This window comes from Callithrix jacchus, chromosome 8 (genome assembly GCF_049354715.1).
Source record: "Callithrix jacchus isolate 240 chromosome 8, calJac240_pri, whole genome shotgun sequence".
Classification (NCBI taxonomy): domain Eukaryota; kingdom Metazoa; phylum Chordata; class Mammalia; order Primates; family Cebidae; genus Callithrix; species Callithrix jacchus.
Window position 1 is genome coordinate 68,978,872 of NC_133509.1, and position 12,586 is coordinate 68,991,457.

Below are 12,586 nucleotides of genomic sequence, written 5' to 3' on the forward strand. Positions count from 1 at the left end.
GGCCGGCCTCCAGCTCACGTCCTAAAGCCCCCGGCCGCCAGGCCCGCCCGCCCGCCATCCGGCGCCCATTGGCCCGCACGGCCGCGCCGTCACCCGCGGCACGCCCAGCTCCGCGCGCGCCCCGGCCGCCGGCCTCGAGCCCCGCCCGGCCCGCGCTCATTGGCCAGGCCGCTACCTCGCGTCGCGTCGTCCCCTCCCGCTTCCCGGCCCCGGCATCGCCCAAGCGAGCCGGAGAACGGTCCCAACGGGTGCCCCTGGCCGCGCCCCGCCCCGGCCGGTGGTGGGCGGGGCGACAGGGCCGGCCAGAGTCCCCCTGGGGTCCCCCCGGGTCCCCTCAGCTCAGCGGGCGCTCAGTCCATCCAGACCAGCCCAGGGCGCTTGCGGAAGAAGTATTTCTGGAACACTTGTTATGCCTCAGGCATCCTTCTGGGGAGGGGGATTGTCAGAAAGAACCGGAATGCCATCGATGGCTTACCTCTTGCAGCTGGCGGTCTAGCGAGGGAGACAGGCGTTAATCAAGTCGTGATAGGTGTAAGAGAATAAGGGGATGAGAGAGGGTGAGGAGGCGAACGCCCCTTATGGAGATTTGGAAGGCGTCTCTGTAGAAGGGATGCACACTTGGCCTCCTTCCTCCCTTCCCCCACCCATGCACACACACAAAAACACAACAACCTAAACGGACATAACCCATGCAGTCCCTAACCGAAAAACCACTTACCAAAATTATCTATCTGCCCACCTCTTAGTGGCTATAGGTAACCACCAAGTGGGTCAAGGCCAGAAGCACGCTGATCTAGTGGGTTCTGCAGATGATAGGCAGTTTGAGATTGGTGTGAGGGCTGGTCACACGCACTCCTGGATACCCAGAATTTTCCCACTGCCAAATGGGCCAGCAACACTGCACTGGCCACCTGGAGCTCCATGCACTTTTTAGCATGTGAAACGCCACAATTAAATGGCCTGCTGTTTAAATGTTAAAAGTCTTCCAGGTTAAACAGCCTACTGCTTATTAGCCAGTCTTGGTGGCTGGTGCCTGTAATCCCAGCCCTTCGGAAAGCTGAGGCAGAAGAACGGCTTGAACCCGGGAGTGGTTGCAGTGATCTGAGATCGCCCCATTATACTCTAGCCTGGGCAACAAAAGCAACACTCCAGCTAAACAAAACAAAACAGGCCGGGCTCGGTGGCTCACGCCTATAATCCCAGCACTTTGGGAGGCCAAGGCGGGTGGATCACGAGGTCAAGAGATCGAGACCATCCTGGTCAACATGGTGAAACCCCGTCTCTACTAAAAATACAAAAATTAGCTGGGCATGGTGGCGCGCGCCTGTAGTCCCAGCTACTCGGGAGACTGAGGCAGGAGAATTGCTTGAACCCAGAAGGCAGAGGTTGCGGTGAGCCAAGATCCTGCCATTGCACTCCAGCCTGGGTAACAAGAGCGAAACTCCGTCTCAAAAAAAAAAACAAAGAAAAAATAATTTGCAGCCAGGCACAGTGGCTCACACCTGTAATCCCAGCACTTTGGGAGACCGAGGCGGGCGGATCACGTGAGGTCAGGAGTTCAAGACCAGCCTGGCCAACATGGTAAAACCCCTCTAAAATAATAATAATAATAATAATAATAATTTGCTTTCAGAACAAGACTTGGGTGTGGGTAGCAGCCTGGAGGCTGCTGAGGAAAAAAACAGGTTGGGAAGACATTACAAACATAGAACCTGTAAATAGGACCTGCGTAACCCGAAATCACTTAGAACCCCCTTAGCCCTCAGAGATCCAGTTACACTTGCCCTCCTGCTTTCAAACCTAACTGTTTTGGACTTCTCTCTGTCCCTGTTCCTGTTCTGACACAGGCAAGCTCTGTTCCTTTTATGCTTTTTCTTTTTATGTCTTTTTGTTTTTTTCCTTTTTGTGGAGAACTGGGGTCCCACTATATTGCCTGGGCTCAAGCTACCCTCCCGCCTCTGCCTCCCTAAGAGCTGAGATTACAGGCGTGAGCCAAAGCGCCCAGCCACTCTGTTCCTTTTTCCTTGAGAACTGGAAGAACCTGCATCACTCAGCAGCTCGGTAAAATTTACACAAGATTGGAAGCATCACCCATAGCCACCCTTCCTTCACTGGGCCATCTTCCTAACACCATTTCTTTTTTTTTTTTTTTTTTTTTCTTTATTCTCTGTCATTAGAAGTCTGGACCCTAACACCATTTCTGCCAGGTGGTTGTCCTCACTGTTAGGAGCCCCCAATCTACTGCATGTCTCCCGGAGACCAGCCCTACCACCTCCTCTCACTAAAGTTGATAACTTAACTAGAAATGAGGGAAAAAGGCTGAGATCCTAGGTGATGACAATACAATGAATCCAAGGGAAGAAGTTTGGCTGAAAAGATATTTACTTTGTTAGGATGAAGCTCTGTCTGAGGTACATGAGGGAAATTTAACTGGAGGCGTCCAGGGGACAATTGAGTGTATGGTTTGAAACTCAGAAGTGAAGTCTGAAGAGAGCTAGAGGCTTATGAATTTTCAATATGTCCCTGGTCGTTGAAGCTAGAAGAGCACATGAGGTCACCGAAGGAAAGCACATAGTAATGGGAAGAGCAGGGTACAGAATAAACCCAGAGATTCCGGCATTTGGGGAATGAGAGTCCAAAGGAAGCCAATATGGGAAAGGAGCTACCTGAGATTTGACAGCAATGAGGAGAGACATACAGGAGAAGCTAACAGATGAAGGGACAGCCAGCAGGGAGCATAAACAAAATGATGAAGGGAAGTGCCAATTTGTTTTGTCCACATGGGGCTAGATTGATGACTCAGCATTTCATTGCGGATTGATGATAGGTCAGAAGCCAGGTTATAGAAGGTTGAGGAGAGGGCGCACGCAGTGGCTCACACCTGTAATCCCAGCACTTTGGAAGGCCCAAAATGGTGGATCACGAGGTCAAGAGATTGAGACAATCCTGGCTAACATGGTGAAACCCCATTTCTACTAAAAATACAAAAATTAGCGGGGTGTGGTGGTGCATGCCTGTAGTCCTAGCTACTCAGGAGGCTGAGGCAGCAGAATCACTTGAACCTGGGAGGCGGAGGTTGCAGTGAGTCACGATTGCCCCACTGCACTCCAGCCTGGTGACAGAACAAGACTCTATCTCAAAAAAAAAAAAAAAAAAAGAGGCCGGGAGTGGTGGCTCAAGCCTATAATCCCAGCACTTTGGGAGGCCGAGGCGGGTGGATCACGAGGTCAAGAGATCGAGACCATCCTGGTCAACATGGTGAAACCCCATCTCTACTAAAAATGCAAAAAAAATTAGCTGGGCATGGTGGTGCGTGCCTGTAATCCCAGCTACTCAGGAGGCTGAGGCAGGAGAATTGCCTGAACCCAGGAGGCGGAGGTTGCGGTGAGCCGAGGTCACGCCTGGGTAACAAGAGCGAAACTCGGTCTCAAAAAAAGAAGAAGAAGATTGAGGAGAGAACAGGAACTAAAACAGTGAAGACAGTTATGCAGGAAGCTTGCCTGTGAAGGGAAGGGGAGGGGATAGTAAAGACCACATGAAAGGTAGAGTTGTCCAGAACCATGGCAGGACTCAGTGTCGAGAAGGAAAGTCTACAAAGCAAATGTCAACGTCTTCAGTGAGCATGGAGAAAAGCTCAGGAGACAGGTGGAGGGAGGGGCTAAGCCCAGTGGCACATGGTTTTGTTAGGAGGCAGGGAGAGCAAGCAGAAAGCCAATCTCAGCCCCACTCTCAGTTCTGTGGTAGGAGGACTTAGGTCATATCCTCAGGGGAAAAGAAAGAGGTAGAGTGTTCCCGAAGGGAGTGACAGTAGAAGAGCCTTTGTTTATATAGGAAAGTGAAGTCTGGGGCAAGAAGGAGAGGGTTGGCAAGAAGGGTTCGGTTCCAGGGATGTGCCTGGAAGATGGGCAGAATGGGAAGGCAGAACATTGGTACCTTAGCAATGTAGCACTGATGGCAAGGTGGGCCAGGCTGCTGCAACATCTGACTTACAGCAGCATCAGGACAGATACCGGCAGGCCCCAGGCAGCCCATACAGGGCTATGGGGCAACCACTGCTGTCCAATCAGCAAGCCAGGACCCTGACTCACTTTTCAGCCTTTCAAATACATGTTAGTAAGAAGTCATTTTAGGCCAGGCGATGTGGCTCACACCTGTAATACCAGCACTTTGGGAGGCTGAGGCAGGCGAATCACAAGGTCAGGAGATCGAGACCATCCTGGCTAGACATAGAAACCCCATCTTGGCCGGGTGTGCTGGCTCACGCCTGTAATCCAAGCACGTTGGAGGCCAAGGTGGGCGGATCACCTGAGGTCGGGAGTTCAAGACCAGCCTGACCAACATGGTGAAACCCCATCTTTATAAAAAATTTTTTAAAAAAAATTAAAAAAAAAAAGAAACCCCATCTCTACTAAAAATACAAAAAATTAGCCAGGCATGGTGGCATACACCTGTAGTCCCGGCTACTCGGGGTGGCTGAGGTAGGAGAATCACTTGAACCTGGGAGGTGGAGGTTGCAGTGAGACAAGTTCAAGCCACTGCAGTCCAGCCTGGGCAACAGAGCAAGACTCCGTCTCAAAAAGAAAAAAAAAAAAAAAGCAGGGGGGGCCAGGTGCGGTGGTTCATGCCTGTAATCCCAGCACTTTGGGAGGCTGAGGTGGGTAGATCACAAGATCAGGAGTTCAAGACCAGCCTGACCAACATCGTGAAACCCCATCTCTACCAAAAATACAAAAATTAGCCAGGCATGGTGGCGTGTGCCTGTATCCCAGCTCAGGAGGCTGAGGTAGGAGAATCACTTGAACCCGGGAGGCAGAGGTTGCACTCCATTGCACTCCAGCCTGGGTGATAAAGCAAGACTTCATCTCAAAAAAAAAAAGTCATTTTATGTGTTAGCAAAGCTCAGCCCTGTGGCAGCAGATGAGGCAGGTGATGGAAGCAACAAATAGCCCATGAAGACTGCCCAATCTCAGGCCCTCTGCCCAGAGAGGAGAGGGGGCATTGGAAAGCATGTCAGCCCAGGGCTGCCAGCTTCTTCAAAGCAGACCCCTGGGTCAAAGCTATTGACACAATTAGGTCTGAGTTGAGTATGCAAAAAAAAAAAAAAAAAATAGAATGCCAACTGCAGCAACTTAAAAGAAACACACACATACACAGCCACATAGCTGTATTCAGAAATAAGTTCAATGCCTAGCTGAAATCTAATAAACAGACCTTAATTCAACCAGCATTTATTAAGGATCTGGTTAGTATATATTTCCAGATTTGTGTAAAAATTAACAGTTTTTAGTTGGTTATGAACAATGAATATTTGAGCCGGGCATGGTGGCTCACCCCTATAATTCAGCACTTTGGGAGGCCAAGGCAGGCGGATCACTTGAGGTCAGGTTTGAGACCAGCCTGGCCAACATAGCAAAACCTCATCTCTATTAATAATATAAAAAATAGCTGGGTATGGTGGCATGCACCTGTAGTCCCAGCTACTCTGGAGGCTGAGACACAAGAATCACTTGAACCTGGGAGACGGAGGTTGCAGTGAGCCAAGATCAGGCCACTGCACTACAGCCTGGGCAATAGAGTGAAACTGTGTCTCAAAAAAAAAAAAAAGAAAGAAAGAAAAAGAATATTTGTATTTTCCAATTTTTGTATGCTTTTTATACTACAAGAAACATTTGCTCAATATCTAGTATTTTTTTCCAGGACAATTTCACAGCCTCTCGTCTTAAACTGCCCAATTCTAGCCAATTCTCCTTTGCTCTGCACTCAGTGGGCGGCCTCCCTCCCGTCTGCCTCTCTTGTGCTCTGCCAATGCTCTGAGATCCTCCAAACATCCTTTATGAGCCCTCCCTCCCCTTCCCCACAACCATCACCACCCTACACTCACCTCACATTTTCTCCCAGCCTCTTAAGCTCGAATCTGTAAAGCTATGCCCTCCTCTTGGTCATTGTCACCTTCTGTCACAGATCAAGAGTCTCCTCTCTCTCCTCTCCCACTTTCCTGCACCTTCCAAACATTCTCAGCTAATCTTTCTGCCTTTTTTGAACTACTTCTCCCTGATTTGCTGGTCCAAATCCTTTTTTGGAATGAGAGTTAAAAAATTCTATGAAGCTATCTTTATTTGGCTGTGAAGGACCTACAGTTGTGATGATACCTAAAGCCACCATTCCTTTCATCGGGTACCTTACAACCTAGTCCCAACCACCCCTCCAAAATATACAAAATCTGGGTTCTCTCCGTCAAGCCAAAAGCAATGAAGTTTAATCACCTTCTTGGCTAGGCGCGGTGGCTCACGCCAATAATCCCAGCACTTTGGGAGGCCAAGGCGGGTGGATCACGAGGTCATGAGATCAAGACCATCCTGGTCAACATGGTAAAACCCCGTCTCTACTAAAAATACAAAAATTAGCTGGGCATGGTAGTGCAGCCTGTAGTCCCAGCTACTCGGGAGGCTGAGGCAGGAGAATCGCTTGAAACCAGAAGGCGGAAGTTACAGTGAGCCAAGTTCATGTAACTGCACTCTAGCCTGGGCAAAAGATCGAAAATCTGTCTCAATAATAATAATCACCTTCCTTACTCAACCTCTCTGCAACACATCACACTCCTAAACATTTCTTTTTTTTTTTTTTTTTTTCTTTTTTTGAGATGGAATCTCGCTCTGTCGCCCAGGCTGCAACCGCCACCTCCAGGGTTCAAATGTTCTCCTGCCTCAGACTCCCGAGTAGCTGGGACTACAGGCACACACCACCATGGCCTGGCTAATTATATATTTTTAGTAGAGACAGGGTTTCACCATATTAGCCAGGCTACTCTTGAACTCCCAAACTCAAGTGATCTGCCCGCCTCAGCCTTCCAAAGTGCCGGGATTACAGGCATGAGCCACCGCACCCGGCCACTGCTGAACATTTCTTCCTTCTGAAAACTCCCCACAGTCTTGGTTTCTACCACACTGCACTATCCAAACTTCTCTTGGAGTTCTCACTGCTCCTTGGATTCCTTTGAAAGAAACTATTTTCTTTCACATTCCTAAAAATCTGTTGGCTCCTCTGCCTCTCCCCCATTCATGCCTGCTTCCTCAGGTGACTCGGCCTTCCCTTTGCATCCCAGGTAGCACTTCAGGTCTTTATTCTACCAGCTGGCAGGATGTATTTAAATATAATTAAAATGATAATGTTATCACTAACACATTGCCATCATCTGTTCCATCCTAGTTTACAAAGTGCTTTCAGCATCTCATTTCCTCACAAAGAGCAAGTACAGCTCCTATTTAATAATTATGGACACAGCTAATTATAATTAATAATTATGGCTCATGCCGGTAATCCCAACACCTCAGAAGGCTGAGACGGGCTGATCACCCGAGGTCGGGAATTTGAGACTAGCCTGGCTAACATGGTGAAACCCCATGTTCATTCATTGTCTCTACTAAAAATATAAAGTTCAAGGACACAAACTAATCTTGCACCACAAACTAACTTATATTTCCACGTTTCTGTTTATATGGCAGAAAGAACCTTGATTTTTCAGGCCAGAAATCACATGCCAACTGTATGTCCCTTCTCCTCCCACCACTCCTTATTTCTGTTTCTGGGTGACATTGAGTCATTCCTCCAAGTGTCTCAGGTCCGCCTCCTTTGTTAGGACATGTCCCCATACAACCTCACTCTCATCAAACGCATACGCTGACTATTGTCACCCAAATGTGGCTTACCTGCTGCTGCTGGCTATCCCTGTTTATTAACCATGACTCATCTCATACTTTCAGATTCAAGAAAACTTTTATACTAACAATACTCCCAGCCTACGAGAAAAAAATGACAGGGTTTCAGAAAACAATTCCATGTGGTCTTCATCCTGAAAGTTTTCACTTAAGTTCTCTTTTCAGTTCTATTGACCCAGTAGTTCCACCCACCCCTTCACTTACTGACCACTACCATATGCCCACAATACAGCAGCTGAGCCAGTGCCAAGTTACAGAAAGACCTATGTCACATGACTTCTGCTCTCAGAGAGTCTATGGTCTAAAAAGAAATATGTTCATATGGCCTATGGAAACGATGGTATGATTAAGTTTAAGACTGTACTGGCCAGGCAGAGTGGCTCACGCCTGTAATCCCAGCACTTTGGGAAGCTGAGGCAGGTGGATCACCTGAGGTCAGGAGTTCGAGACCAGGCTGGCCAACATGGTGAAACCCCCGTCTCTACTAAAAATACAAAAATTCACCAGGCATGGTGGCGGACGCCTGTAATCCCAGCTACCTGGGAGGCTGAGGCAGGAGAATCACTTGAACCTGGGAGGCAGAGATTGCAGTGAGTAGAGATTGCGCCATGGCACTCCAGCCTGGGCAACAAGAGTGAAACTGTCTTAAAAAACAAACAAAAAAAACTGTATTAAGGGCCTACCTTTGCCAGGAGCTGTGGGAGTGGTAAGGCAGGTAGCATAGAGACAGCCCTTAAGGAGTTCACGGCCCAATGCAGGAGACATGTGCACACAGGAAGCCCACAAAACAGGGGATTCCTCCTGCCTGGTAGGTTTTCATGATGTTCTTAGATTGACAGCCACAGTAACCTCTGGGTTCTAGGCCTGAGTCCCTCCTTCATATTCCAGAAGCAGGGAAGAACTGTTTGTGGGGAATGAGAAAGAAAAGGAGGAGATGAAAACCTAGAGGGCTCTGGGGCCAGCTGATGGGAAAGCAGGGGTGACATGTGGTTCCCAGGGCAGAAAAAGTGCTGATCTGGTGGCTTGGTATAGGGAGGAAAAAGATGAACCAAGGCTAGTAAACTCGAGTATAAATGAAAGAAAACCCTAAAGATATATTATACAATGTCTCAAAACACAGTAAATGCTTGCTAAACTTTCATACATTTTTTATTATAGCAAATACTGAAAGGTACAAATAAAGAAAATAAACAGAACTATTATCAACATTTTATCCATATGTATTTTATTCAAATAGGCTCTCATTGTGGACTAAGAAGAGAGTTCAGCAAATGCATGTGCCTCAAAATGGGACAGAATCAGCCAGGGGTGATCTCATGCCTATAATCCCAGCACTTTGGGAGGCCAAGGCAGGAGGATCACTTGAGGTCAAGAGTTTGAGACCAGCCTGGCCAACATGGTGAAACCCCATCTCTACTAAAAATACAAAAAGTAGTGGTGGCATGCAACTGTAGTCCCAGCTACTCAGGAGACTGAGGAGAGAGGATCGCTTGAACCCAGGAGGTAGAGGTTGCAGTGAGCTGAGATCGTGCCACTACACTCCAGCCTGGGCACAGAGCAAGACTCTTTCTCAATTTTTAAAAAAAGGGCCGGGTGCAGTGGCTTACGCCTATAATCCCAACACTTTGGGAGGCTGAAATGGGCAGATCACGAGGTCAGGAGTTCAAGAGCAGCCCGACCAACACGGTGAAACTCCATCTCCACTAAAATTATAAAAATTGGTTGGGTATGGTGGCGGAAGCCTGTAATCCCAGCTACTTGTGAGGCTGAGGCAGGAGAATTGCATGAACCCAGGAGGTGGAGTTTGTAGTGAGTTGAGATTGCACCACTGCACTCCCCGCTGGGCAACAGAGCAAGACTCCGTCTCAAAAAAAAAGCGGTGCGGGGGGTGCAGAATCAAATTTGGAGCTTCTCTCAGCAATGTTATGTGCAAAGGTAAACACATTGAACTCTGGCTAAATATGGTAATTTCATTCAAGATAAAGGAGTTCCAAGAAGGTTAATCTAACCACCATATATACACTTAGCTACTGTTTGTCAGGTCACAATGCCTGATTTCGAATTTTTTATTTATTTATTTTGTTGAGATGGGGTCTCACTCTTGCTCAGACTGGAGTACAGGGGCGTGATCTCAGCTTACTGCAACCTCCGCCTCCCAAGTTCCAGCAATTCTCCTGCCTCAGCTTCCCAAGTAGCTGGGACTACAGGCACGTGCCACCATGCCTGGCTAATTTTTGTATTTTGTAGTACAGTGTTTCACCATGTTGGTCAGGCTGGTCTCGAACTCCTGACCTCGTGATCCACCTGCCTCAGCCTCCCAAAGTGCTAGGATTACAAGCATGAGCCACTGCACCTGGCCTCCAAGGTCTGATTGTTGACACTCTTCTTTGGCATCAGCTTACTCCCTAGTGACTTCTGAGAAATCAAGGAGCAGTTGAGGATGTCCTGGTAGACCAGGACCCCAGATGTCAGCTGAAGTCTAGGTGTCAGTCCTTTAGGTGGTTTCCTAGATGAGCCACTGGCAGTGAGGGTTTTTATCCCACCACACACGGGCTTCACTGCCAGCACCATCAGTCCCTACTCTGACCTCAAGTCTTCAGGAAAATGAAAACTTCGTTGAAAACTTGGTTTTCCTTGCAAAATGCACATCTACAGACCTGTGGGAGGAGAAGAGTGGCAGGATCTTGTCCTCCTCCGACCAGAAATAAATGCAAAGCATTCATTCAAATACCCAGATAAATCAAAAAGGAGGCTAAGGGAGGGAGGTCCAGACTGTGAAAGCCAATGAGAATGGAGGAGGCCAAGGAGCTGAGGCTCCAGATGTCAGAGATTGAGGATGCAAGGAGACAAAGAGGCTGAGACTCCAAAGACGCAGAAAAGGTTGTGGAGGTTGGAGAGGCAGAGAAGGCTGAAGAAGCTGAAGAAACCGAAGAAGCTAGTAGGCTGAAGAGGCTGAGGAGGCTGAGGCACTGAGGCTGCCGTGAGAAGGGGTGGCCTGGAGGAGCAGTGTTTGGCTGGAAGGCTGGGGTTCTGCTGTTTGGAGGAAGAGAAGTTCAAGAGCAAGAGCCAAGCATGCCCTGTCAGATGCCATCCGTCTTGAACGGGCCTGTCTCTTTAGCAAATGACTCATTCTAATTTCCAAGTCCAAATACAGTAGTGATTTCACAGTTAGCCTCCTTTATGTTGCAAATAAATAGCAGTCCATGCCCATTGTGTCATTCTTTATATCCTTTATAATAACCTCTGGGGATACATATACAATAGCATATCAAATATTTTGCTGTGAAACATGGCTGTGAAAAGTGAATCATTTTGACAGGTGACCAACAATTTTAGGGTGCTTAACTAAAGTCTAAAATTCACAATGCAGGTGATTTGGCTATTTTAGAGAGAGATGACTCGATTAGCAGTTCACCTATGAGGCAGAATTCTATAAAATAATAATTTGATAAGGTAAAAAAGTTCCCTTTTATAACTCTGAAAATTATATCAAATAGTTTTTAGACTGTGCTATTTGATCTGGACATAACTGAATCGATTTAAGGTCCTGAAAGAGTTTGTACAAATTCAAAGTGGAGGTGGTTTCCAACTATTTGCTTAAATTGCACATCTGGTCATTAAAGCAAATTAGTGTTTTGTGTCATTGATGCTAGAAAAGCCAACTGCTTTTCAACAAAGCACACAAGAACATAAATTGGGGAATGCATAACCTGTTTAATAAGTAGTGCTGGGCGAGGTCAGGAGTTTGAGATCAGCCTGGCCAACATGGTGAAACCCCCGTCTCTACTAAAAATACAAAAATTAGCCAGGTGTGGTGGCAGGCACCTGTAATGACAGCTACTTGGGAGGCTGCGGCAGGTGAATCGCTTGAACCTGGGAGGCGGAGGTTACAGTGAGCTGAGACCGTGCCATTGCACTCCAGCCTGGGCAACAGAGCAAAACTCCATCTCAAATAAATAGATAAATAAATAAATAAATGGTGCTGGGGAAACTGGCAAGCTCACAGGTAGAAGAATGAAAGTGTACCCCTATCTCTCACCTTATACAAAAATCAACTCAAGGTGGATCAAAGACTTGAACCTAAGACCTGAAATGATAAAAATTCTGGAAGACAACACTGAAAAAATTCTTCTAGACATTGGCCTAGGCAAAGAATTTATGATTGAGACCCCCAAAAGTAAAGGCAACAAAAACAAAAACAAAAATAAGGAAATGGGACCTAATTAAACTAAAAAGCTTCTGCACAGCAAAAGAAATAAGGACAGTAAACAGAAAACCCACAGAATGGGAGAAAATATTTGTAAACTATGCATGCAACAAATGACTAGTATTCAGAATCTAAAAGGAACTCAAACCAGCAAGAAGAAAACAAATAATACCATCAAAATTTGGCAATTAATATAAATTGTTTTGTTTTGTTTTTGAGACACAGTCTCACTGTGTCACCCAGGCTGGAGTGCAGTGGTGTGATCTCAGGTCACTGCTACCTCCACCACCTGGGTTCCATTGATTCTTGTGCCTCAGCCTCCTGAGTAGCTGGGACTACAGGCGCATGCCACCACACCTGGCTAATTTTTTGTATTTTTGGTAGAGACAGGGTTTCACCATGTTAGCCAGGATAGTCTCGATCTCCTGACCTTGTGATCCACCCACCTTGGCCTCGCAAAGTGCTGGGATGACAGCTGTGAGCCACTGCACTGGGCCGTGAATAGATATTTCTGAAAAAAAGACATACAAATGACCTACAAAACATATGGAAAAAATGCTCAACATCACTAATCATTAGAGAAATACATATTAGAACCACAATGAGATACCATCTTACTCCTGCAAAAAGGGCCATTATTAATAAGTAAAAAAATAATAAATGT